Source organism: Hyla sarda, unplaced genomic scaffold (assembly GCF_029499605.1).
Source record: "Hyla sarda isolate aHylSar1 unplaced genomic scaffold, aHylSar1.hap1 scaffold_598, whole genome shotgun sequence".
Taxonomy (NCBI): Eukaryota; Metazoa; Chordata; class Amphibia; order Anura; family Hylidae; genus Hyla; species Hyla sarda.
Window position 1 is genome coordinate 123,259 of NW_026610612.1, and position 25,243 is coordinate 148,501.

Genomic DNA, 25,243 nt, shown 5'->3' on the forward strand with positions numbered 1-25,243 from the left:
ATAAATCCTTAGAAAATTATCCCCCAGTGTCTCCATCTGCTGGCGGTATTGAATAAGCATTGCTGCACTGATGGGGTATGCATTAGACGAAAAAAAAGAAGAAAAAGAAGAATAATACGCCCAGAAAAGAGGCGAAAAGGAGAAAAACGTAAAAAAACGTGAAAAAAAAGTAAGAGGAAGAGAAGGGAAAAAAAGGTGGAAATGGGTTTAAAAGTGATTTCGGCGGAGAAATATATATATATATATATATATATATATATATATATATATATACGCGCACACACACACATATATATAAACGTATTCTCCGTTGAGATATTGCAGCCGCTGCTGTGTCCAGGCCCAGGAGCCTTAGCACTGTGCTGTGATGTCACTCAATACCACTGACATCACTAGGTGTAAACAACATCTCTCCTTTGCTGTGTATGTGACTATGGAGCTGTTTGGTGATGTCGTCTATTATGGCCTTCATAGAAGCAACAGGAGATTGTTGCATCCATCTAGAACCCTCAGAACTACAGTGCTATGATGTCACTCACTTCCACAGGCCTTGCAGAGTGTAAACAACAACAACCCAGCTTTGTTGTGTATGTAACCATAGGGATTTGTGATGTCACCTAGAACCTTCACAGCAGCGACAGCTTTATGAGGAGCATCAGCACTGCTCTGCCTGAGCAGAACCATCACCGCCATAGGTTGTCAAATAACCCGGATTTAACCCACACAGGTAAGTCCAATGGGGTGCAGGCATGTCCTCTATGCTTACAGCTTCCCGTGGGTGTTGGTTTGATACCGTTTGGGGACAGCCAAGGAGGCATCTGCAGGCAACAAAGGTAGGTGTGTGCTTGTGTGTGTGTTTCCTATGCAGATCCTAAGCCCAGTGTCACATGCAAGTAGGAGGAGTAAGAAGGGTTCCTGGCAAATCCGGGTTATGGATTGCATTTAAAAAGGCCCCGTGGGAGTGCAATGGGCCCCTGTCTTGCTGCTTAGCAATAATGGTATGGGTTTAGGTTCTGCTGTGTGTACTGGTGGTTGACTGCCCCCCAGCCCAGAGTGTGCATGGAAAATTGTCTGGCAGCCTCCCTGACAGCAAGCAGTGATAGTGCCCATGAAGGGGACCTTGTTGGGCCCGCCCCTTTCACGGTTATCGCTTCTCGGCCTTTTGGCTAAGATCAAGTGTAGTATCTGTTCTTATCAGTTTAATATCTGATACGTCCCCTATCTGGGGACCATATATTAAATGGATTTTTGAGAACGGGGGCCGATTTCGAAGCTTGCTTCCGTCGCCCTATGCATTGACCCGATATGGCAGTATCTTCGGGTACAGTGCACCACCCCCTTACAGGGTTAAAAAGAAAGATTCCTACTTTCATTGCTACCTGCTTGCTGGCTAGCCAGCTAGCCAGCCCTGTGGGCCTTGCTGCTGCTGCAGCCAAAAAACAAAAGGTGGTGCTGCTGCTGCTTCTGCTTCTGCTTGTGTCTGGCCGCTGTTGGAGCGTCCAGGCACAGGACTTCTGCTGCTGCTGACTAAATGGCCTCCTTAATTGGATCATTTGAGTAGCCAGCACACCTGTGCAGGTAGGGCATGACATGATAGGCAGCTGCCTTGATAGCGGGTGGGTGCTGAATGTTCCTAATTGACAAAATAAGATTAATGCTTATGAAGAAATATAAAATCTCATCCCTTCCCCAATATCGCGCCACACCCCTACCCCTTAATTCCCTGGTTGAACTTGATGGACATATGTCTTTTTTCGACCGTACTAACTATGTAACTATGTAACATAACATGGGGGGGGGGGTCTCCTGGCTGTTCACACAGGTGTGTCATTGCTGTACATTGACCATGCATTGCTTCTGTGGTATTGCAAAGGCAAAGACAAATGCTTCCAGCCATCCATTGCACTAATGGATTGGTCATCAGCTGGCTGTCTATGTCCCGCATCAATATAGACCAAAGTACAGAGGGTTAGGCTATGCTATTGTGCACCTACCTGATGCATCAGAAGGTGCGAGGCCCTTGCTAAATTCTGTGCACAGACTTTGAGATCTATGCTTTAGACTGTATCTAAACCTGCTCCAACATGGACTGACATTCTGGCCTACTTTCAGCCGATGCGACTTGTCTGTCGCTGAACAGTCGCTTTTTATGTATTCAGCACCTATGTATAATGTTGTAAAAATGCTCTAGAAGCTAAAGTCGCAGAAATGTCACACATATTTGGCCTGCAACTTTCTGTGCGACAAATTCAGACAGGAAAAATCAGTATAAATCCTTAGAAAATCATCCCCCAGTGTCTCCATCTGCTGGCGGTATTGAATAAGCATTGCTGCACTGATGGGGTATGCATTAGACGAAAAAAAAGAAGAAAAAGAAGAATAATACGCCCAGAAAAGAGGCGAAAAGGAGAAAAACGTAAAAAAACGTGAAAAAAAAGTAAGAGGAAGAGAAGGGAAAAAAAGGTGGAAATGGGTTTAAAAGTGATTTCGGCGGAGAAATATATATATATATATATATATATATATATATATACGCGCACACACACACATATATATAAACGTATTCTCCGTTGAGATATTGCAGCCGCTGCTGTGTCCAGGCCCAGGAGCCTTAGCACTGTGCTGTGATGTCACTCAATACCACTGACATCACTAGGTGTAAACAACATCTCTCCTTTGCTGTGTATGTGACTATGGAGCTGTTTGGTGATGTCGTCTATTATGGCCTTCATAGAAGCAACAGGAGATTGTTGCATCCATCTAGAACCCTCAGAACTACAGTGCTATGATGTCACTCACTTCCACAGGCCTTGCAGAGTGTAAACAACAACAACCCAGCTTTGTTGTGTATGTAACCATAGGGATTTGTGATGTCACCTAGAACCTTCACAGCAGCGACAGCTTTATGAGGAGCATCAGCACTGCTCTGCCTGAGCAGAACCATCACCGCCATAGGTTGTCAAATAACCCGGATTTAACCCACACAGGTAAGTCCAATGGGGTGCAGGCATGTCCTCTATGCTTACAGCTTCCCGTGGGTGTTGGTTTGATACCGTTTGGGGACAGCCAAGGAGGCATCTGCAGGCAACAAAGGTAGGTGTGTGCTTGTGTGTGTGTTTCCTATGCAGATCCTAAGCCCAGTGTCACATGCAAGTAGGAGGAGTAAGAAGGGTTCCTGGCAAATCCGGGTTATGGATTGCATTTAAAAAGGCCCCGTGGGAGTGCAATGGGCCCCTGTCTTGCTGCTTAGCAATAATGGTATGGGTTTAGGTTCTGCTGTGTGTACTGGTGGTTGACTGCCCCCCAGCCCAGAGTGTGCATGGAAAATTGTCTGGCAGCCTCCCTGACAGCAAGCAGTGATAGTGCCCATGAAGGGGACCTTGTTGGGCCCGCCCCTTTCACGGTTATCGCTTCTCGGCCTTTTGGCTAAGATCAAGTGTAGTATCTGTTCTTATCAGTTTAATATCTGATACGTCCCCTATCTGCGGACCATATATTAAATGGATTTTTGAGAACGGGGGCCGATTTCGAAGCTTGCTTCCGTCGCCCTATGCATTGACCCGATATGGCAGTATCTTCGGGTACAGTGCACCACCCCCTTACAGGGTTAAAAAGAAAGATTCCTACTTTCATTGCTACCTGCTTGCTGGCTAGCCAGCTAGCCAGCCCTGTGGGCCTTGCTGCTGCTGCAGCCAAAAAACAAAAGGTGGTGCTGCTGCTGCTTCTGCTTCTGCTTGTGTCTGGCCGCTGTTGGAGCGTCCAGGCACAGGACTTCTGCTGCTGCTGACTAAATGGCCTCCTTAATTGGATCATTTGAGTACCAGCACACCTGTGCAGGTAGGGCATGACATGATAGGCAGCTGCCTTGATAGCGGGTGGGTGCTGAATGTTCCTAATTGACAAAATAAGATTAATGCTTATGAAGAAATATAAAATCTCAATCCCTTCCCCAATATCGCGCCACACCCCTACCCCTTAATTCCCTGGTTGAACTTGATGGACATATGTCTTTTTTCGACCGTACTAACTATGTAACTATGTAACATAACATGGGGGGGGGGGGTCTCCTGGCTGTTCACACAGGTGTGTCATTGCTGTACATTGACCATGCATTGCTTCTGTGGTATTGCAAAGGCAAAGACAAATGCTTCCAGCCATCCATTGCACTAATGGATTGGTCATCAGCTGGCTGTCTATGTCCCGCATCAATATAGACCAAAGTACAGAGGGTTAGGCTATGCTATTGTGCACCTACCTGATGCATCAGAAGGTGCGAGGCCCTTGCTAAATTCTGTGCACAGACTTTGAGATCTATGCTTTAGACTGTATCTAAACCTGCTCCAACATGGACTGACATTCTGGCCTACTTTCAGCCGATGCGACTTGTCTGTCGCTGAACAGTCGCTTTTTATGTATTCAGCACCTATGTATAATGTTGTAAAAAGGCTCTAGAAGCTAAAGTCGCAGAAATGTCACACATATTTGGCCTGCAACTTTCTGTGCGACAAATTCAGACAGGAAAAATCAGTATAAATCCTTAGAAAATTATCCCCCAGTGTCTCCATCTGCTGGCAGTATTGAATAAGCATTGCTGCACTGATGGGGTATGCATTAGACGAAAAAAAAGAAGAAAAAGAAGAATAATACGCCCAGAAAAGAGGCGAAAAGGAGAAAAACGTAAAAAAACGTGAAAAAAAAGTAAGAGGAAGAGAAGGGAAAAAAAGGTGGAAATGGGTTTAAAAGTGATTTCGGCGGAGAAATATATATATATATATATATATATATATATATATATATATATATATACGCGCACACACACACATATATATAAACGTATTCTCCGTTGAGATATTGCAGCCGCTGCTGTGTCCAGGCCCAGGAGCCTTAGCACTGTGCTGTGATGTCACTCAATACCACTGACATCACTAGGTGTAAACAACATCTCTCCTTTGCTGTGTATGTGACTATGGAGCTGTTTGGTGATGTCGTCTATTATGGCCTTCATAGAAGCAACAGGAGATTGTTGCATCCATCTAGAACCCTCAGAACTACAGTGCTATGATGTCACTCACTTCCACAGGCCTTGCAGAGTGTAAACAACAACAACCCAGCTTTGTTGTGTATGTAACCATAGGGATTTGTGATGTCACCTAGAACCTTCACAGCAGCGACAGCTTTATGAGGAGCATCAGCACTGCTCTGCCTGAGCAGAACCATCACCGCCATAGGTTGTCAAATAACCCGGATTTAACCCACACAGGTAAGTCCAATGGGGTGCAGGCATGTCCTCTATGCTTACAGCTTCCCGTGGGTGTTGGTTTGATACCGTTTGGGGACAGCCAAGGAGGCATCTGCAGGCAACAAAGGTAGGTGTGTGCTTGTGTGTGTGTTTCCTATGCAGATCCTAAGCCCAGTGTCACATGCAAGTAGGAGGAGTAAGAAGGGTTCCTGGCAAATCCGGGTTATGGATTGCATTTAAAAAGGCCCCGTGGGAGTGCAATGGGCCCCTGTCTTGCTGCTTAGCAATAATGGTATGGGTTTAGGTTCTGCTGTGTGTACTGGTGGTTGACTGCCCCCCAGCCCAGAGTGTGCATGGAAAATTGTCTGGCAGCCTCCCTGACAGCAAGCAGTGATAGTGCCCATGAAGGGGACCTTGTTGGGCCCGCCCCTTTCACGGTTATCGCTTCTCGGCCTTTTGGCTAAGATCAAGTGTAGTATCTGTTCTTATCAGTTTAATATCTGATACGTCCCCTATCTGGGGACCATATATTAAATGGATTTTTGAGAACGGGGGCCGATTTCGAAGCTTGCTTCCGTCGCCCTATGCATTGACCCGATATGGCAGTATCTTCGGGTACAGTGCACCACCCCCTTACAGGGTTAAAAAGAAAGATTCCTACTTTCATTGCTACCTGCTTGCTGGCTAGCCAGCTAGCCAGCCCTGTGGGCCTTGCTGCTGCTGCAGCCAAAAAACAAAAGGTGGTGCTGCTGCTGCTTCTGCTTCTGCTTGTGTCTGGCCGCTGTTGGAGCGTCCAGGCACAGGACTTCTGCTGCTGCTGACTAAATGGCCTCCTTAATTGGATCATTTGAGTAGCCAGCACACCTGTGCAGGTAGGGCATGACATGATAGGCAGCTGCCTTGATAGCGGGTGGGTGCTGAATGTTCCTAATTGACAAAATAAGATTAATGCTTATGAAGAAATATAAAATCTCATCCCTTCCCCAATATCGCGCCACACCCCTACCCCTTAATTCCCTGGTTGAACTTGATGGACATATGTCTTTTTTCGACCGTACTAACTATGTAACTATGTAACATAACATGGGGGGGGGGGTCTCCTGGCTGTTCACACAGGTGTGTCATTGCTGTACATTGACCATGCATTGCTTCTGTGGTATTGCAAAGGCAAAGACAAATGCTTCCAGCCATCCATTGCACTAATGGATTGGTCATCAGCTGGCTGTCTATGTCCCGCATCAATATAGACCAAAGTACAGAGGGTTAGGCTATGCTATTGTGCACCTACCTGATGCATCAGAAGGTGCGAGGCCCTTGCTAAATTCTGTGCACAGACTTTGAGATCTATGCTTTAGACTGTATCTAAACCTGCTCCAACATGGACTGACATTCTGGCCTACTTTCAGCCGATGCGACTTGTCTGTCGCTGAACAGTCGCTTTTTATGTATTCAGCACCTATGTATAATGTTGTAAAAAGGCTCTAGAAGCTAAAGTCGCAGAAATGTCACACATATTTGGCCTGCAACTTTCTGTGCGACAAATTCAGACAGGAAAAATCAGTATAAATCCTTAGAAAATTATCCCCCAGTGTCTCCATCTGCTGGCGGTATTGAATAAGCATTGCTGCACTGATGGGGTATGCATTAGACGAAAAAAAAGAAGAAAAAGAAGAATAATACGCCCAGAAAAGAGGCGAAAAGGAGAAAAACGTAAAAAAACGTGAAAAAAAAGTAAGAGGAAGAGAAGGGAAAAAAAGGTGGAAATGGGTTTAAAAGTGATTTCGGCGGAGAATATATATATATATATATATATATATATATATATATATATATATATACGCGCACACACACACATATATATAAACGTATTCTCCGTTGAGATATTGCAGCCGCTGCTGTGTCCAGGCCCAGGAGCCTTAGCACTGTGCTGTGATGTCACTCAATACCACTGACATCACTAGGTGTAAACAACAGGTGTAAACAACATCTCTCCTTTGCTGTGTATGTGACTATGGAGCTGTTTGGTGATGTCGTCTATTATGGCCTTCATAGAAGCAACAGGAGATTGTTGCATCCATCTAGAACCCTCAGAACTACAGTGCTATGATGTCACTCACTTCCACAGGCCTTGCAGAGTGTAAACAACAACAACCCAGCTTTGTTGTGTATGTAACCATAGGGATTTGTGATGTCACCTAGAACCTTCACAGCAGCGACAGCTTTATGAGGAGCATCAGCACTGCTCTGCCTGAGCAGAACCATCACCGCCATAGGTTGTCAAATAACCCGGATTTAACCCACACAGGTAAGTCCAATGGGGTGCAGGCATGTCCTCTATGCTTACAGCTTCCCGTGGGTGTTGGTTTGATACCGTTTGGGGACAGCCAAGGAGGCATCTGCAGGCAACAAAGGTAGGTGTGTGCTTGTGTGTGTGTTTCCTATGCAGATCCTAAGCCCAGTGTCACATGCAAGTAGGAGGAGTAAGAAGGGTTCCTGGCAAATCCGGGTTATGGATTGCATTTAAAAAGGCCCCGTGGGAGTGCAATGGGCCCCTGTCTTGCTGCTTAGCAATAATGGTATGGGTTTAGGTTCTGCTGTGTGTACTGGTGGTTGACTGCCCCCCAGCCCAGAGTGTGCATGGAAAATTGTCTGGCAGCCTCCCTGACAGCAAGCAGTGATAGTGCCCATGAAGGGCACTTTGTTGGGCCCGCCCCTTTCACGGTTATCGCTTCTCGGCCTTTTGGCTAAGATCAAGTGTAGTATCTGTTCTTATCAGTTTAATATCTGATACGTCCCCTATCTGGGGACCATATATTAAATGGATTTTTGAGAACGGGGGCCGATTTCGAAGCTTGCTTCCGTCGCCCTATGCATTGACCCGATATGGCAGTATCTTCGGGTACAGTGCACCACCCCCTTACAGGGTTAAAAAGAAAGATTCCTACTTTCATTGCTACCTGCTTGCTGGCTAGCCAGCTAGCCAGCCCTGTGGGCCTTGCTGCTGCTGCAGCCAAAAAACAAAAGGTGGTGCTGCTGCTGCTTCTGCTTCTGCTTGTGTCTGGCCGCTGTTGGAGCGTCCAGGCACAGGACTTTTGCTGCTGCTGACTAAATGGCCTCCTTAATTGGATCATTTGAGTAGCCAGCACACCTGTGCAGGTAGGGCATGACATGATAGGCAGCTGCCTTGATAGCGGGTGGGTGCTGAATGTTCCTAATTGACAAAATAAGATTAATGCTTATGAAGAAATATAAAATCTCATCCCTTCCCCAATATCGCGCCACACCCCTACCCCTTAATTCCCTGGTTGAACTTGATGGACATATGTCTTTTTTCGACCGTACTAACTATGTAACTATGTAACATAACATGGGGGGGGGGGTCTCCTGGCTGTTCACACAGGTGTGTCATTGCTGTACATTGACCATGCATTGCTTCTGTGGTATTGCAAAGGCAAAGACAAATGCTTCCAGCCATCCATTGCACTAATGGATTGGTCATCAGCTGGCTGTCTATGTCCCGCATCAATATAGACCAAAGTACAGAGGGTTAGGCTATGCTATTGTGCACCTACCTGATGCATCAGAAGGTGCGAGGCCCTTGCTAAATTCTGTGCACAGACTTTGAGATCTATGCTTTAGACTGTATCTAAACCTGCTCCAACATGGACTGACATTCTGGCCTACTTTCAGCCGATGCGACTTGTCTGTCGCTGAACAGTCGCTTTTTATGTATTCAGCACCTATGTATAATGTTGTAAAAAGGCTCTAGAAGCTAAAGTCGCAGAAATGTCACACATATTTGGCCTGCAACTTTCTGTGCGACAAATTCAGACAGGAAAAATCAGTATAAATCCTTAGAAAATTATCCCCCAGTGTCTCCATCTGCTGGCGGTATTGAATAAGCATTGCTGCACTGATGGGGTATGCATTAGACGAAAAAAAAGAAGAAAAAGAAGAATAATACGCCCAGAAAAGAGGCGAAAAGGAGAAAAACGTAAAAAAACGTGAAAAAAAAGTAAGAGGAAGAGAAGGGAAAAAAAGGTGGAAATGGGTTTAAAAGTGATTTCGGCGGAGAAATATATATATATATATATATATATATATATATATATATATATATACGCGCACACACACACATATATATAAACGTATTCTCCGTTGAGATATTGCAGCCGCTGCTGTGTCCAGGCCCAGGAGCCTTAGCACTGTGCTGTGATGTCACTCAATACCACTGACATCACTAGGTGTAAACAACATCTCTCCTTTGCTGTGTATGTGACTATGGAGCTGTTTGGTGATGTCGTCTATTATGGCCTTCATAGAAGCAACAGGAGATTGTTGCATCCATCTAGAACCCTCAGAACTACAGTGCTATGATGTCACTCACTTCCACAGGCCTTGCAGAGTGTAAACAACAACAACCCAGCTTTGTTGTGTATGTAACCATAGGGATTTGTGATGTCACCTAGAACCTTCACAGCAGCGACAGCTTTATGAGGAGCATCAGCACTGCTCTGCCTGAGCAGAACCATCACCGCCATAGGTTGTCAAATAACCCGGATTTAACCCACACAGGTAAGTCCAATGGGGTGCAGGCATGTCCTCTATGCTTACAGCTTCCCGTGGGTGTTGGTTTGATACCGTTTGGGGACAGCCAAGGAGGCATCTGCAGGCAACAAAGGTAGGTGTGTGCTTGTGTGTGTGTTTCCTATGCAGATCCTAAGCCCAGTGTCACATGCAAGTAGGAGGAGTAAGAAGGGTTCCTGGCAAATCCGGGTTATGGATTGCATTTAAAAAGGCCCCGTGGGAGTGCAATGGGCCCCTGTCTTGCTGCTTAGCAATAATGGTATGGGTTTAGGTTCTGCTGTGTGTACTGGTGGTTGACTGCCCCCCAGCCCAGAGTGTGCATGGAAAATTGTCTGGCAGCCTCCCTGACAGCAAGCAGTGATAGTGCCCATGAAGGGCACTTTGTTGGGCCCGCCCCTTTCACGGTTATCGCTTCTCGGCCTTTTGGCTAAGATCAAGTGTAGTATCTGTTCTTATCAGTTTAATATCTGATACGTCCCCTATCTGGGGACCATATATTAAATGGATTTTTGAGAACGGGGGCCGATTTCGAAGCTTGCTTCCGTCGCCCTATGCATTGACCCGATATGGCAGTATCTTCGGGTACAGTGCACCACCCCCTTACAGGGTTAAAAAGAAAGATTCCTACTTTCATTGCTACCTGCTTGCTGGCTAGCCAGCTAGCCAGCCCTGTGGGCCTTGCTGCTGCTGCAGCCAAAAAACAAAAGGTGGTGCTGCTGCTGCTTCTGCTTCTGCTTGTGTCTGGCCGCTGTTGGAGCGTCCAGGCACAGGACTTTTGCTGCTGCTGACTAAATGGCCTCCTTAATTGGATCATTTGAGTAGCCAGCACACCTGTGCAGGTAGGGCATGACATGATAGGCAGCTGCCTTGATAGCGGGTGGGTGCTGAATGTTCCTAATTGACAAAATAAGATTAATGCTTATGAAGAAATATAAAATCTCATCCCTTCCCCAATATCGCGCCACACCCCTACCCCTTAATTCCCTGGTTGAACTTGATGGACATATGTCTTTTTTCGACCGTACTAACTATGTAACTATGTAACATAACATGGGGGGGGGGGTCTCCTGGCTGTTCACACAGGTGTGTCATTGCTGTACATTGACCATGCATTGCTTCTGTGGTATTGCAAAGGCAAAGACAAATGCTTCCAGCCATCCATTGCACTAATGGATTGGTCATCAGCTGGCTGTCTATGTCCCGCATCAATATAGACCAAAGTACAGAGGGTTAGGCTATGCTATTGTGCACCTACCTGATGCATCAGAAGGTGCGAGGCCCTTGCTAAATTCTGTGCACAGACTTTGAGATCTATGCTTTAGACTGTATCTAAACCTGCTCCAACATGGACTGACATTCTGGCCTACTTTCAGCCGATGCGACTTGTCTGTCGCTGAACAGTCGCTTTTTATGTATTCAGCACCTATGTATAATGTTGTAAAAAGGCTCTAGAAGCTAAAGTCGCAGAAATGTCACACATATTTGGCCTGCAACTTTCTGTGCGACAAATTCAGACAGGAAAAATCAGTATAAATCCTTAGAAAATTATCCCCCAGTGTCTCCATCTGCTGGCGGTATTGAATAAGCATTGCTGCACTGATGGGGTATGCATTAGACGAAAAAAAAGAAGAAAAAGAAGAATAATACGCCCAGAAAAGAGGCGAAAAGGAGAAAAACGTAAAAAAACGTGAAAAAAAAGTAAGAGGAAGAGAAGGGAAAAAAAGGTGGAAATGGGTTTAAAAGTGATTTCGGCGGAGAATATATATATATATATATATATATATATATATATATATATACGCGCACACACACACATATATATAAACGTATTCTCCGTTGAGATATTGCAGCCGCTGCTGTGTCCAGGCCCAGGAGCCTTAGCACTGTGCTGTGATGTCACTCAATACCACTGACATCACTAGGTGTAAACAACATCTCTCCTTTGCTGTGTATGTGACTATGGAGCTGTTTGGTGATGTCGTCTATTATGGCCTTCATAGAAGCAACAGGAGATTGTTGCATCCATCTAGAACCCTCAGAACTACAGTGCTATGATGTCACTCACTTCCACAGGCCTTGCAGAGTGTAAACAACAACAACCCAGCTTTGTTGTGTATGTAACCATAGGGATTTGTGATGTCACCTAGAACCTTCACAGCAGCGACAGCTTTATGAGGAGCATCAGCACTGCTCTGCCTGAGCAGAACCATCACCGCCATAGGTTGTCAAATAACCCGGATTTAACCCACACAGGTAAGTCCAATGGGGTGCAGGCATGTCCTCTATGCTTACAGCTTCCCGTGGGTGTTGGTTTGATACCGTTTGGGGACAGCCAAGGAGGCATCTGCAGGCAACAAAGGTAGGTGTGTGCTTGTGTGTGTGTTTCCTATGCAGATCCTAAGCCCAGTGTCACATGCAAGTAGGAGGAGTAAGAAGGGTTCCTGGCAAATCCGGGTTATGGATTGCATTTAAAAAGGCCCCGTGGGAGTGCAATGGGCCCCTGTCTTGCTGCTTAGCAATAATGGTATGGGTTTAGGTTCTGCTGTGTGTACTGGTGGTTGACTGCCCCCCAGCCCAGAGTGTGCATGGAAAATTGTCTGGCAGCCTCCCTGACAGCAAGCAGTGATAGTGCCCATGAAGGGGACCTTGTTGGGCCCGCCCCTTTCACGGTTATCGCTTCTCGGCCTTTTGGCTAAGATCAAGTGTAGTATCTGTTCTTATCAGTTTAATATCTGATACGTCCCCTATCTGGGGACCATATATTAAATGGATTTTTGAGAACGGGGGCCGATTTCGAAGCTTGCTTCCGTCGCCCTATGCATTGACCCGATATGGCAGTATCTTCGGGTACAGTGCACCACCCCCTTACAGGGTTAAAAAGAAAGATTCCTACTTTCATTGCTACCTGCTTGCTGGCTAGCCAGCTAGCCAGCCCTGTGGGCCTTGCTGCTGCTGCAGCCAAAAAACAAAAGGTGGTGCTGCTGCTGCTTCTGCTTGTGTCTGTCCGCTGTTGGAGCGTCCAGGCACAGGACTTCTGCTGCTGCTGACTAAATGGCCTCCTTAATTGGATCATTTGAGTAGCCAGCACACCTGTGCAGGTAGGGCATGACATGATAGGCAGCTGCCTTGATAGCGGGTGGGTGCTGAATGTTCCTAATTGACAAAATAAGATTAATGCTTATGAAGAAATATAAAATCTCATCCCTTCCCCAATATCGCGCCACACCCCTACCCCTTAATTCCCTGGTTGAACTTGATGGACATATGTCTTTTTTCGACCGTACTAACTATGTAACTATGTAACATAACATGGGGGGGGGGGGTCTCCTGGCTGTTCACACAGGTGTGTCATTGCTGTACATTGACCATGCATTGCTTCTGTGGTATTGCAAAGGCAAAGACAAATGCTTCCAGCCATCCATTGCACTAATGGATTGGTCATCAGCTGGCTGTCTATGTCCCGCATCAATATAGACCAAAGTACAGAGGGTTAGGCTATGCTATTGTGCACCTACCTGATGCATCAGAAGGTGCGAGGCCCTTGCTAAATTCTGTGCACAGACTTTGAGATCTATGCTTTAGACTGTATCTAAACCTGCTCCAACATGGACTGACATTCTGGCCTACTTTCAGCCGATGCGACTTGTCTGTCGCTGAACAGTCGCTTTTTATGTATTCAGCACCTATGTATAATGTTGTAAAAAGGCTCTAGAAGCTAAAGTCGCAGAAATGTCACACATATTTGGCCTGCAACTTTCTGTGCGACAAATTCAGACAGGAAAAATCAGTATAAATCCTTAGAAAATCATCCCCCAGTGTCTCCATCTGCTGGCGGTATTGAATAAGCATTGCTGCACTGATGGGGTATGCATTAGACGAAAAAAAAGAAGAAAAAGAAGAATAATACGCCCAGAAAAGAGGCGAAAAGGAGAAAAACGTAAAAAAACGTGAAAAAAAAGTAAGAGGAAGAGAAGGGAAAAAAAGGTGGAAATGGGTTTAAAAGTGATTTCGGCGGAGAAATATATATATATATATATATATATATATATATATATATAAGCGCACACACACACATATATATAAACGTATTCTCCGTTGAGATATTGCAGCCGCTGCTGTGTCCAGGCCCAGGAGCCTTAGCACTGTGCTGTGATGTCACTCAATACCACTGACATCACTAGGTGTAAACAACATCTCTCCTTTGCTGTGTATGTGACTATGGAGCTGTTTGGTGATGTCGTCTATTATGGCCTTCATAGAAGCAACAGGAGATTGTTGCATCCATCTAGAACCCTCAGAACTACAGTGCTATGATGTCACTCACTTCCACAGGCCTTGCAGAGTGTAAACAACAACAACCCAGCTTTGTTGTGTATGTAACCATAGGGATTTGTGATGTCACCTAGAACCTTCACAGCAGCGACAGCTTTATGAGGAGCATCAGCACTGCTCTGCCTGAGCAGAACCATCACCGCCATAGGTTGTCAAATAACCCGGATTTAACCCACACAGGTAAGTCCAATGGGGTGCAGGCATGTCCTCTATGCTTACAGCTTCCCGTGGGTGTTGGTTTGATACCGTTTGGGGACAGCCAAGGAGGCATCTGCAGGCAACAAAGGTAGGTGTGTGCTTGTGTGTGTGTTTCCTATGCAGATCCTAAGCCCAGTGTCACATGCAAGTAGGAGGAGTAAGAAGGGTTCCTGGCAAATCCGGGTTATGGATTGCATTTAAAAAGGCCCCGTGGGAGTGCAATGGGCCCCTGTCTTGCTGCTTAGCAATAATGGTATGGGTTTAGGTTCTGCTGTGTGTACTGGTGGTTGACTGCCCCCCAGCCCAGAGTGTGCATGGAAAATTGTCTGGCAGCCTCCCTGACAGCAAGCAGTGATAGTGCCCATGAAGGGGACCTTGTTGGGCCCGCCCCTTTCACGGTTATCGCTTCTCGGCCTTTTGGCTAAGATCAAGTGTAGTAATACAGGAGATCTGGTCAGAAGGTACTCGGGTACCCCTCTCCTCGGCCTTGTGGGATCGCCCAGGTTTATTGCCTGGGCTTCACCCACTTGTTGCTATTGGGGAGAGGGCCTAGTCCCAGGGTAACGAGTAGCGATCGCCTCTCAAGACCTTCGGGTGGAGAGAGGTTAGAACCATGGATGATGATCCGGATCCAGGTTCTGTGCCGGCATATGCAAGGATTAAAAACACCGTGAGAGTCATTCTCACGGATGATACCAAAAGGGCGGACGATTTGAAATTCGTAGTAGAGGACGTGCTCGGAGGAGTTTTCGGAATACAGAAGGGCGAGATATTGGCAATCCAGGACTACCCGAAGCGTAAAATTTTTGATGTGACGTTCACACAAAATGGCATCCACAGAGATTTTGTTACCAGAGCTGCTGCGAGTAAAGACAAAAAGCTTCAGGGTGTCCGGATTATTGAGCACGTTCTAGACGATATTAAGCTGGTGGTAGTAAAGATGTATTCCCCTTTTGCCAACCTACACGATGTTGAGTTGTTTTTACAAGTCTATTTTAGTAAGGTTGAGTGCAGAGGAAAAATCATGAACAGCTGTGGCATCTGGACATCTAAGTGGAGATTTCAGGTTACATGCAAAAAAGATGACAGATTGCCAGGGGGAATACAACTACCACCAGCTCGTTTTAAAATAAATAATATGTGTGGCGACCTCTTTTATGCGGGGATGCCAAGCTACTGCAGGAAGTGTCACAGATATGGACACACAAAAGAAAACTGTGAAAGTACATGCAAAAAATGTGGTAGCACACAGCACGAGACAGAGAAATGCACAAGAGGGAAGAGGTGCAATTTCTGTCAACAATTCGGTCACCTTTTCTCCTCTTGTCCCCACAGACATAGGACGGAGCAGCAGTGGCAACCCTGGAGGCAGCAAGGACAGCAACCGGGACACCAGCCGAGGCAAGCAGAGCCAGTGATTACCCCCCCACAAGAGGTAAGCGGTGAGATGGAGAAGGAGAAAGACCCCCCTCAGGCAAAAGGAGGGGACCCTAAAGAGCAGAGGATGGCCAAAAAACGTGCAAGTGGTGGAAAAACTGGCCCCCAGGAGCATGCTGGGTTAAGAGAGGAGCGGACGGCGGCCGAATCCGCTCCTCAGCAACCTCTGGCTCAGGGTCCCCCTGAGAGCGATGATCCGGGTGGAGAGGTGAAGGTTAAAAGGCGGAGGGGCTCCAGAAGACTCTATTCGGAGGCGGTCCAGGGGGAGCCGATGGAAGTACCTGCGGATGCAGGGAACCCAAGTGACGTTCCTCCACAGGTCCCCATAGGGGATACCCCCCCTCCTCCCTGCCAGGAGGAGGTTTCAGGGGTGACCGTCTCTGAGGTACCAGAGACGGAACTAAGTGAACACCCGACCCCTATGGAGGGGCAAGAGGTGGAAGAACCCAATGAGTCTGGAGCCCTGATTGCCAGGATGCCCGAGAACAACTATGCCTCAATCATGATGGAGGAGGGGGGTCGGCTGAGTGATGGTGCCTCCTCTCCTGCTTCCTCTATGCGTACAGTTGAGTCAGATTTTGGGGGGTATGAGGCTTCGGAGGGGGAATCAGAGGTGTAAGACGTTTTCTTGTACATTCCCATGGCTGAGTTGTCCGGTCTGTCCTTGAACGTGAGAAGTGTGAGCGCCAGAGTAAGAAGGGTTGCCCTATTTAATTACTTGTCGGTTTTTGCTGCTTCCGTCCTTTTCCTGCAGGAATGTGGCATCCCGCACAGATTAAATTATAAAGAATATGAAGATGATTGGGTGCACGGTCCATCAGTCTGGTCTGGATCAAATGAGTCCAGATCAGCAGGGGTCGCCATACTTTTTAAAGGGAACGTTTTAATTGAGAGTTTTAACGAAATTTTACCAGGCAGAATTTTATTGGTCAACGCTTTTATTAATGGTATTAAATGGCAGTTTTTAAATTTTTATGGTTCTCCTGATAAGAATGAAAGAATAAAAATGTTGGAGATTTTACCCCTTTTTATTAACAATTCTAGTCCTCTTGTTTTATCAGGTGATTTTAATTGTATTTTAAGGGGAGAACGCCGTTTTTCGAACGCAGTGAGTAGGAACTATGATAAGACGTCTTTTATGTTAAAAAACTTGATTTTAGATTTTAATCTCACTGATGTTTTTAAAAAATGTAATTTTAACGTACCAGAGGAAGACGGTGTTACCTGGAGCAATGCAAGCTGTAGCTCCAGGATAGATTTTATTTTTTGTTCTTATCAAGTACTGCCTTTTAACTGTGATCTTTTTACCAATGTTTTTTCTGACCATAAATTATTATATTTTAAAGTTAAAAGTGATTTTAAAAGGAGAACTGGTAGGAATGCCTGGAAGTTAAACGTGTCCCTTTTAGAAGATCCGCAGGTTTTATCAGATTTTATCACCTTTTACAAGGAATGCAGACGAGTAAAAGACCCCAACACTCCCACCAGTATCTGGTGGGAAAAAATGAAACTAAAAATAAAAGAATTTTTTATCCGTGTTGGGGTTAGGAAAGCTAAAGAAAAACGTGAATTTTATAATATCCTAAATACTCGTCTGCAAACCCTGTACAAATTCAGAGCACATGGGATGGAGGTGGAGAAGGAGGTACATGATCTTAAAAAAGAAATAACTAAGCGCCTGGAGCAGAAAGGAAAAGAAATTATCTTTAGGTCTCGAATACAGCAACTTGAGGAAAACGAGACATGCTCCAGGTATTTTTTTAAGAAAATACATGAAAATAGAAGGTTAATAGAAAACATTGAAGGAGTGAATGATGTACAGGGTATTTTAAAAAAGGTGCAAGAGTTTTATGCGGATCTTTTTAATGTAAAACACATTGATGAATGTTTTATGAATGACTCGTTAAAGGAGATCACCAATTTTTTAGATCCTGTCTCACAGTCTTTTTTATTGCAGAATATTTCAGAGCAGGAGATTTTAGAGACCGTCAAGAGTTTTAAAACAGGTAAAGTGCCTGGGCCGGATGGTATACCCATTGAATTTTATGTTACTTTTTATGGTATTTTAAAAGAAGATTTGTTCTCCCTTTTTACGGAAGTCTTTAAGTCTAAAATCCTCCCAGGCTCATGGAAGAAGGGTGATGTCTCCCTGCTATTCAAAAAGGGAGACCGGTCGGAACTCAAAAACTGGAGACCAATCACCCTTCTGAACTGCGACTATAAAATAATGGCGAAACTGTGTGCTAACCGCTTAAAGAACGTAATCCATAAAATAATTCATACAAACCAAGTCTGTGGGGTGCCTGGGAGGAGTTTATGGGAGAACCTAAACCTTTTAAGGATGTAATTAGCGACACCAAATTAAGAAAAGGAAAGCTGGCGGTTTTATCCATAGATTTTGAAAAAGCTTTCGACAGGGTGTCACATTTTTATCTTTTTAAGGTTTTAGAGAAAATGGGTATACCTGATGGCTTTTTATTGTCTCTTAGAGCTTTTTATGATAACTGTACTAGTAAAATTTTAGTAAATGGTTTTAAGACACAGGGCGTGATTTTAAATTCCGGAGTGAAGCAGGGGTGTCCCTTGTCCCCACTACTCTTCATTTGCGCAATAGAGCCTCTTTTATGTACAATACGAAAGGATAAGCAGATCCATGGAGTCCCCCTGCCAGGAGGAGGGGGACTAGAGGCGAAGGTAGTGGGGTACATGGACGATGTTGCGGTGTTTTGCAGGGACACCCCATCGCTTCTGAAGACGCTAAAACAGATTCAATATTTTAATTGTGCCTCCGGTTTTAAAGTCAATTTTAACAAAAGTAACATTTTAAACATAGGCGGAATGCCTTTGTATGATGTGCCCGTCCCTGTGTCTGAGTTGGTGCAGATTTTAGGTGTCTCCTTTGACGAGTCTAATAATGGTTTTAATAGCTGGGACTTGGTGGCTCAAAAAATAAATAAGAAAATATGTATGTGGAACATGCGAGAACTTACAATGGAAGGGAAGGTTTTAATTACAAAAATGGTGCTTTTACCTATTTTATTGTATTTAAGTCTGGTTTTCCCACCCCCCGAAATGGTTCTAAAGAAAATAACAAAAGCTTGTTTTACTTTCTTTTGGAGTTCTAAGAGCGAAAAATTAAAGAGACAAATTGTGATAAAACCGAACTCCAGGGGCGGTAAGGACTTTCCAGATTTTAAAGCTTTCCTTTTAATAAAGTTTTTTAGCATGTGTTTTACTACTGTTTTTAAAGATAGCTACTGGTCTTATTTTGTTCGTTTTAATACTGGTTATTTTATGCGGAGGAACGGCTGGTTTTCTACAGTTTTAAGTTGCCCTTATTCTTTGAATTTACCCCCTCAATACATGATTTTAGGAAAAATTTTAAACTTATATAATTTTAAAGGTAAAAGTGTTCAGGATCTGTGCAATAGCAAAAAACTACTAAAGGAAATAAAAGAAACCAGTACCGTGACTCCCATCAAAAATTTTAACGAACAGAAGTGTATACAGATTTGGAAGATGTTGAGTATTAATTATCTTTTTAATTCACAGAAGGACCTGGCCTGGAGCTGCGCACACGAGTGTCTTCCATGCCGGGCATTCCAGCACCGAAGAGGATTATCCAACTCTGCAACCTGCCCGAGGGAGGGATGCCGACAAGAGGAGACCGTGCACCATCTAATATGGACTTGTTTTTACTCGCAGAAAATATGGACAAAGATACTCCCTCTGGTAAAAAGGATAACTGGACTAAAAGACTTAAATATTGCAGTGGTTTTTTATGGTTGCCTGGAATGCCCAACACGGACTCAAGAGACTATTGCATGGAAGATCATAAACTGTGTGAAGGCAGCTCTGCGGAAGGCCAGGAATATTTTATTGTTCAAGCATGAGGTTTTATCTGTGAAGGACATTTTATCTATCTGTTTTTATGAAATGTACCAGTACTATCTTTTAGACAAGAAGAGATTTCCGCTTTTATCTAGAAAATGGTTTTTAAAAGAATGGAATTCTATCTTGTAAAGCCACCAAGTGCCCATTTTATGTTTTAATATGTTGTAAATATGTTATTTATATGTAACTGTATTTATTGACATATTTGCACAACTTTGTTAACATTATTTAATTTTTAATAAAGTTGCCCCCGTAAGGGTAGTCAAGTTAAAAAAAAATCTGTTCTTATCAGTTTAATATCTGATACGTCCCCTATTTGGGGACCATATATTAAATGGATTTTTGAGAACGGGGGCCGATTTCGAAGCTTGCTTCCGTCGCCCTATGCATTGACCCGATATGGCAGTATCTTCGGGTACAGTGCACCACCCCCTTACAGGGTTAAAAAGAAAGATTCCTACTTTCATTGCTACCTGCTTGCTGGCTAGCCAGCTAGCCAGCCCTGTGGGCCTTGCTGCTGCTGCAGCCAAAAAACAAAAGGTGGTGCTGCTGCTGCTTCTGCTGCTTCTGCTTGTGTCTGGCCGCTGTTGGAGCGTCCAGGCACAGGACTTCTGCTGCTGCTGACTAAATGGCCTCCTTAATTGGATCATTTGAGTAGCCAGCACACCTGTGCAGGTAGGGCATGACATGATAGGCAGCTGCCTTGATAGCGGGTGGGTGCTGAATGTTCCTAATTGACAAAATAAGATTAATGCTTATGAAGAAATATAAAATCTCATCCCTTCCCCAATATCGCGCCACACCCCTACCCCTTAATTCCCTGGTTGAACTTGATGGACATATGTCTTTTTTCGACCGTACTAACTATGTAACTATGTAACATAACATGGGGGGGGGGGGGGGTCTCCTGGCTGTTCACACAGGTGTGTCATTGCTGTACATTGACCATGCATTGCTTCTGTGGTATTGCAAAGGCAAAGACAAATGCTTCCAGCCATCCATTGCACTAATGGATTGGTCATCAGCTGGCTGTCTATGTCCCGCATCAATATAGACCAAAGTACAGAGGGTTAGGCTATGCTATTGTGCACCTACCTGATGCATCAGAAGGTGCGAGGCCCTTGCTAAATTCTGTGCACAGACTTTGAGATCTATGCTTTAGACTGTATCTAAACCTGCTCCAACATGGACTGACATTCTGGCCTACTTTCAGCCGATGCGACTTGTCTGTCGCTGAACAGTCGCTTTTTATGTATTCAGCACCTATGTATAATGTTGTAAAAAGGCTCTAGAAGCTAAAGTCGCAGAAATGTCACACATATTTGGCCTGCAACTTTCTGTGCGACAAATTCAGACAGGAAAAATCAGTATAAATCCTTAGAAAATTATCCCCCAGTGTCTCCATCTGCTGGCGGTATTGAATAAGCATTGCTGCACTGATGGGGTATGCATTAGACGAAAAAAAAGAAGAAAAAGAAGAATAATACGCCCAGAAAAGAGGCGAAAAGGAGAAAAACGTAAAAAAACGTGAAAAAAAAGTAAGAGGAAGAGAAGGGAAAAAAAGGTGGAAATGGGTTTAAAAGTGATTTCGGCGGAGAAATATATATATATATATATATATATATATATATATATATATATATATACGCGCACACACACATATATATATAAACGTATTCTCCGTTGAGATATTGCAGCCGCTGCTGTGTCCAGGCCCAGGAGCCTTAGCACTGTGCTGTGATGTCACTCAATACCACTGACATCACTAGGTGTAAACAACATCTCTCCTTTGCTGTGTATGTGACTATGGAGCTGTTTGGTGATGTCGTCTATTATGGCCTTCATAGAAGCAACAGGAGATTGTTGCATCCATCTAGAACCCTCAGAACTACAGTGCTATGATGTCACTCACTTCCACAGGCCTTGCAGAGTGTAAACAACAACAACCCAGCTTTGTTGTGTATGTAACCATAGGGATTTGTGATGTCACCTAGAACCTTCACAGCAGCGACAGCTTTATGAGGAGCATCAGCACTGCTCTGCCTGAGCAGAACCATCACCGCCATAGGTTGTCAAATAACCCGGATTTAACCCACACAGGTAAGTCCAATGGGGTGCAGGCATGTCCTCTATGCTTACAGCTTCCCGTGGGTGTTGGTTTGATACCATTTGGGGACAGCCAAGGAGGCATCTGCAGGCAACAAAGGTAGGTGTGTGCTTGTGTGTGTGTTTCCTATGCAGATCCTAAGCCCAGTGTCACATGCAAGTAGGAGGAGTAAGAAGGGTTCCTGGCAAATCCGGGTTATGGATTGCATTTAAAAAGGCCCCGTGGGAGTGCAATGGGCCCCTGTCTTGCTGCTTAGCAATAATGGTATGGGTTTAGGTTCTGCTGTGTGTACTGGTGGTTGACTGCCCCCCAGCCCAGAGTGTGCATGGAAAATTGTCTGGCAGCCTCCCTGACAGCAAGCAGTGATAGTGCCCATGAAGGGGACCTTGTTGGGCCCGCCCCTTTCACGGTTATCGCTTCTCGGCCTTTTGGCTAAGATCAAGTGTAGTATCTGTTCTTATCAGTTTAATATCTGATACGTCCCCTATCTGGGGACCATATATTAAATGGATTTTTGAGAACGGGGGCCGATTTCGAAGCTTGCTTCCGTCGCCCTATGCATTGACCCGATATGGCAGTATCTTCGGGTACAGTGCACCACCCCCTTACAGGGTTAAAAAGAAAGATTCCTACTTTCATTGCTACCTGCTTGCTGGCTAGCCAGCTAGCCAGCCCTGTGGGCCTTGCTGCTGCTGCAGCCAAAAAACAAAAGGTGGTGCTGCTGCTGCTTCTGCTGCTTCTGCTTGTGTCTGGCCGCTGTTGGAGCGTCCAGGCACAGGACTTCTGCTGCTGCTGACTAAATGGCCTCCTTAATTGGATCATTTGAGTAGCCAGCACACCTGTGCAGGTAGGGCATGACATGATAGGCAGCTGCCTTGATAGCGGGTGGGTGCTGAATGTTCCTAATTGACAAAATAAGATTAATGCTTATGAAGAAATATAAAATCTCATCCCTTCCCCAATATCGCGCCACACCCCTACCCCTTAATTCCCTGGTTGAACTTGATGGACATATGTCTTTTTTCGACCGTACTAACTATGTAACTATGTAACATAACATGGGGGGGGGGGGGGGGTCTCCTGGCTGTTCACACAGGTGTGTCATTGCTGTACATTGACCATGCATTGCTTCTGTGGTATTGCAAAGGCAAAGACAAATGCTTCCAGCCATCCATTGCACTAATGGATTGGTCATCAGCTGGCTGTCTATGTCCCGCATCAATATAGACCAAAGTACAGAGGGTTAGGCTATGCTATTGTGCACCTACCTGATGCATCAGAAGGTGCGAGGCCCTTGCTAAATTCTGTGCACAGACTTTGAGATCTATGCTTTAGACTGTATCTAAACCTGCTCCAACATGGACTGACATTCTGGCCTACTTTCAGCCGATGCGACTTGTCTGTCGCTGAACAGTCGCTTTTTATGTATTCAGCACCTATGTATAATGTTGTAAAAAGGCTCTAGAAGCTAAAGTCGCAGAAATGTCACACATATTTGGCCTGCAACTTTCTGTGCGACAAATTCAGACAGGAAAAATCAGTATAAATCCTTAGAAAATTATCCCCCAGTGTCTCCATCTGCTGGCGGTATTGAATAAGCATTGCTGCACTGATGGGGTATGCATTAGACGAAAAAAAAGAAGAAAAAGAAGAATAATACGCCCAGAAAAGAGGCGAAAAGGAGAAAAACGTAAAAAAACGTGAAAAAAAAGTAAGAGGAAGAGAAGGGAAAAAAAGGTGGAAATGGGTTTAAAAGTGATTTCGGCGGAGATATATATATATATATATATATATATATATATATATATATATATATACGCGCACACACACACATATATATAAACGTATTCTCCGTTGAGATATTGCAGCCGCTGCTGTGTCCAGGCCCAGGAGCCTTAGCACTGTGCTGTGATGTCACTCAATACCACTGACATCACTAGGTGTAAACAACATCTCTCCTTTGCTGTGTATGTGACTATGGAGCTGTTTGGTGATGTCGTCTATTATGGCCTTCATAGAAGCAACAGGAGATTGTTGCATCCATCTAGAACCCTCAGAACTACAGTGCTATGATGTCACTCACTTCCACAGGCCTTGCAGAGTGTAAACAACAACAACCCAGCTTTGTTGTGTATGTAACCATAGGGATTTGTGATGTCACCTAGAACCTTCACAGCAGCGACAGCTTTATGAGGAGCATCAGCACTGCTCTGCCTGAGCAGAACCATCACCGCCATAGGTTGTCAAATAACCCGGATTTAACCCACACAGGTAAGTCCAATGGGGTGCAGGCATGTCCTCTATGCTTACAGCTTCCCGTGGGTGTTGGTTTGATACCGTTTGGGGACAGCCAAGGAGGCATCTGCAGGCAACAAAGGTAGGTGTGTGCTTGTGTGTGTGTTTCCTATGCAGATCCTAAGCCCAGTGTCACATGCAAGTAGGAGGAGTAAGAAGGGTTCCTGGCAAATCCGGGTTATGGATTGCATTTAAAAAGGCCCCGTGGGAGTGCAATGGGCCCCTGTCTTGCTGCTTAGCAATAATGGTATGGGTTTAGGTTCTGCTGTGTGTACTGGTGGTTGACTGCCCCCCAGCCCAGAGTGTGCATGGAAAATTGTCTGGCAGCCTCCCTGACAGCAAGCAGTGATAGTGCCCATGAAGGGGACCTTGTTGGGCCCGCCCCTTTCACGGTTATCGCTTCTCGGCCTTTTGGCTAAGATCAAGTGTAGTATCTGTTCTTATCAGTTTAATATCTGATACGTCCCCTATCTGGGGACCATATATTAAATGGATTTTTGAGAACGGGGGCCGATTTCGAAGCTTGCTTCCGTCGCCCTATGCATTGACCCGATATGGCAGTATCTTCGGGTACAGTGCACCACCCCCTTACAGGGTTAAAAAGAAAGATTCCTACTTTCATTGCTACCTGCTTGCTGGCTAGCCAGCTAGCCAGCCCTGTGGGCCTTGCTGCTGCTGCAGCCAAAAAACAAAAGGTGGTGCTGCTGCTGCTTCTGCTGCTTCTGCTTGTGTCTGGCCGCTGTTGGAGCGTCCAGGCACAGGACTTCTGCTGCTGCTGACTAAATGGCCTCCTTAATTGGATCATTTGAGTAGCCAGCACACCTGTGCAGGTAGGGCATGACATGATAGGCAGCTGCCTTGATAGCGGGTGGGTGCTGAATGTTCCTAATTGACAAAATAAGATTAATGCTTATGAAGAAATATAAAATCTCATCCCTTCCCCAATATCGCGCCACACCCCTACCCCTTAATTCCCTGGTTGAACTTGATGGACATATGTCTTTTTTCGACCGTACTAACTATGTAACTATGTAACATAACATGGGGGGGGGGGGGGTCTCCTGGCTGTTCACACAGGTGTGTCATTGCTGTACATTGACCATGCATTGCTTCTGTGGTATTGCAAAGGCAAAGACAAATGCTTCCAGCCATCC

At 45.1% G+C, this 25,243-nt stretch overlaps 9 non-coding genes and 1 pseudogene across 9 annotated transcripts; all 10 read left to right on the plus strand.

The window, feature by feature from the left end:
* Nucleotides 1–1,146: 1,146 nt before the first annotated feature.
* On the plus strand, nucleotides 1,147–1,337 carry LOC130340674 (U2 spliceosomal RNA). Its single transcript, XR_008880749.1, has one exon. It is a non-coding gene; the product is annotated as a U2 spliceosomal RNA (small nuclear RNA).
* Nucleotides 1,338–3,406: 2,069 nt separating this feature from the next.
* On the plus strand, nucleotides 3,407–3,597 carry LOC130340619 (U2 spliceosomal RNA). The gene has a single exon (XR_008880712.1). It is a non-coding gene; the product is annotated as a U2 spliceosomal RNA (small nuclear RNA).
* Nucleotides 3,598–5,679: 2,082 nt separating this feature from the next.
* On the plus strand, nucleotides 5,680–5,870 carry LOC130340675 (U2 spliceosomal RNA). The gene has a single exon (XR_008880750.1). It is a non-coding gene; the product is annotated as a U2 spliceosomal RNA (small nuclear RNA).
* A 2,093-nt stretch (nucleotides 5,871–7,963) lies between these two features.
* Nucleotides 7,964–8,154, plus strand: LOC130340678 (U2 spliceosomal RNA). The gene has a single exon (XR_008880752.1). It is a non-coding gene; the product is annotated as a U2 spliceosomal RNA (small nuclear RNA).
* A 2,079-nt stretch (nucleotides 8,155–10,233) lies between these two features.
* On the plus strand, nucleotides 10,234–10,424 carry LOC130340679 (U2 spliceosomal RNA). The gene has a single exon (XR_008880753.1). It is a non-coding gene; the product is annotated as a U2 spliceosomal RNA (small nuclear RNA).
* Nucleotides 10,425–12,498: 2,074 nt separating this feature from the next.
* On the plus strand, nucleotides 12,499–12,689 carry LOC130340680 (U2 spliceosomal RNA). Its single transcript, XR_008880754.1, has one exon. It is a non-coding gene; the product is annotated as a U2 spliceosomal RNA (small nuclear RNA).
* Nucleotides 12,690–14,757: 2,068 nt separating this feature from the next.
* On the plus strand, nucleotides 14,758–14,890 carry LOC130340639 (U2 spliceosomal RNA; annotated as a pseudogene).
* A 5,037-nt stretch (nucleotides 14,891–19,927) lies between these two features.
* Nucleotides 19,928–20,118, plus strand: LOC130340624 (U2 spliceosomal RNA). The gene has a single exon (XR_008880714.1). It is a non-coding gene; the product is annotated as a U2 spliceosomal RNA (small nuclear RNA).
* A 2,088-nt stretch (nucleotides 20,119–22,206) lies between these two features.
* Nucleotides 22,207–22,397, plus strand: LOC130340681 (U2 spliceosomal RNA). Its single transcript, XR_008880755.1, has one exon. It is a non-coding gene; the product is annotated as a U2 spliceosomal RNA (small nuclear RNA).
* A 2,087-nt stretch (nucleotides 22,398–24,484) lies between these two features.
* On the plus strand, nucleotides 24,485–24,675 carry LOC130340682 (U2 spliceosomal RNA). Its single transcript, XR_008880756.1, has one exon. It is a non-coding gene; the product is annotated as a U2 spliceosomal RNA (small nuclear RNA).
* The last annotated feature ends 568 nt before the right edge of the window (nucleotides 24,676–25,243 follow it).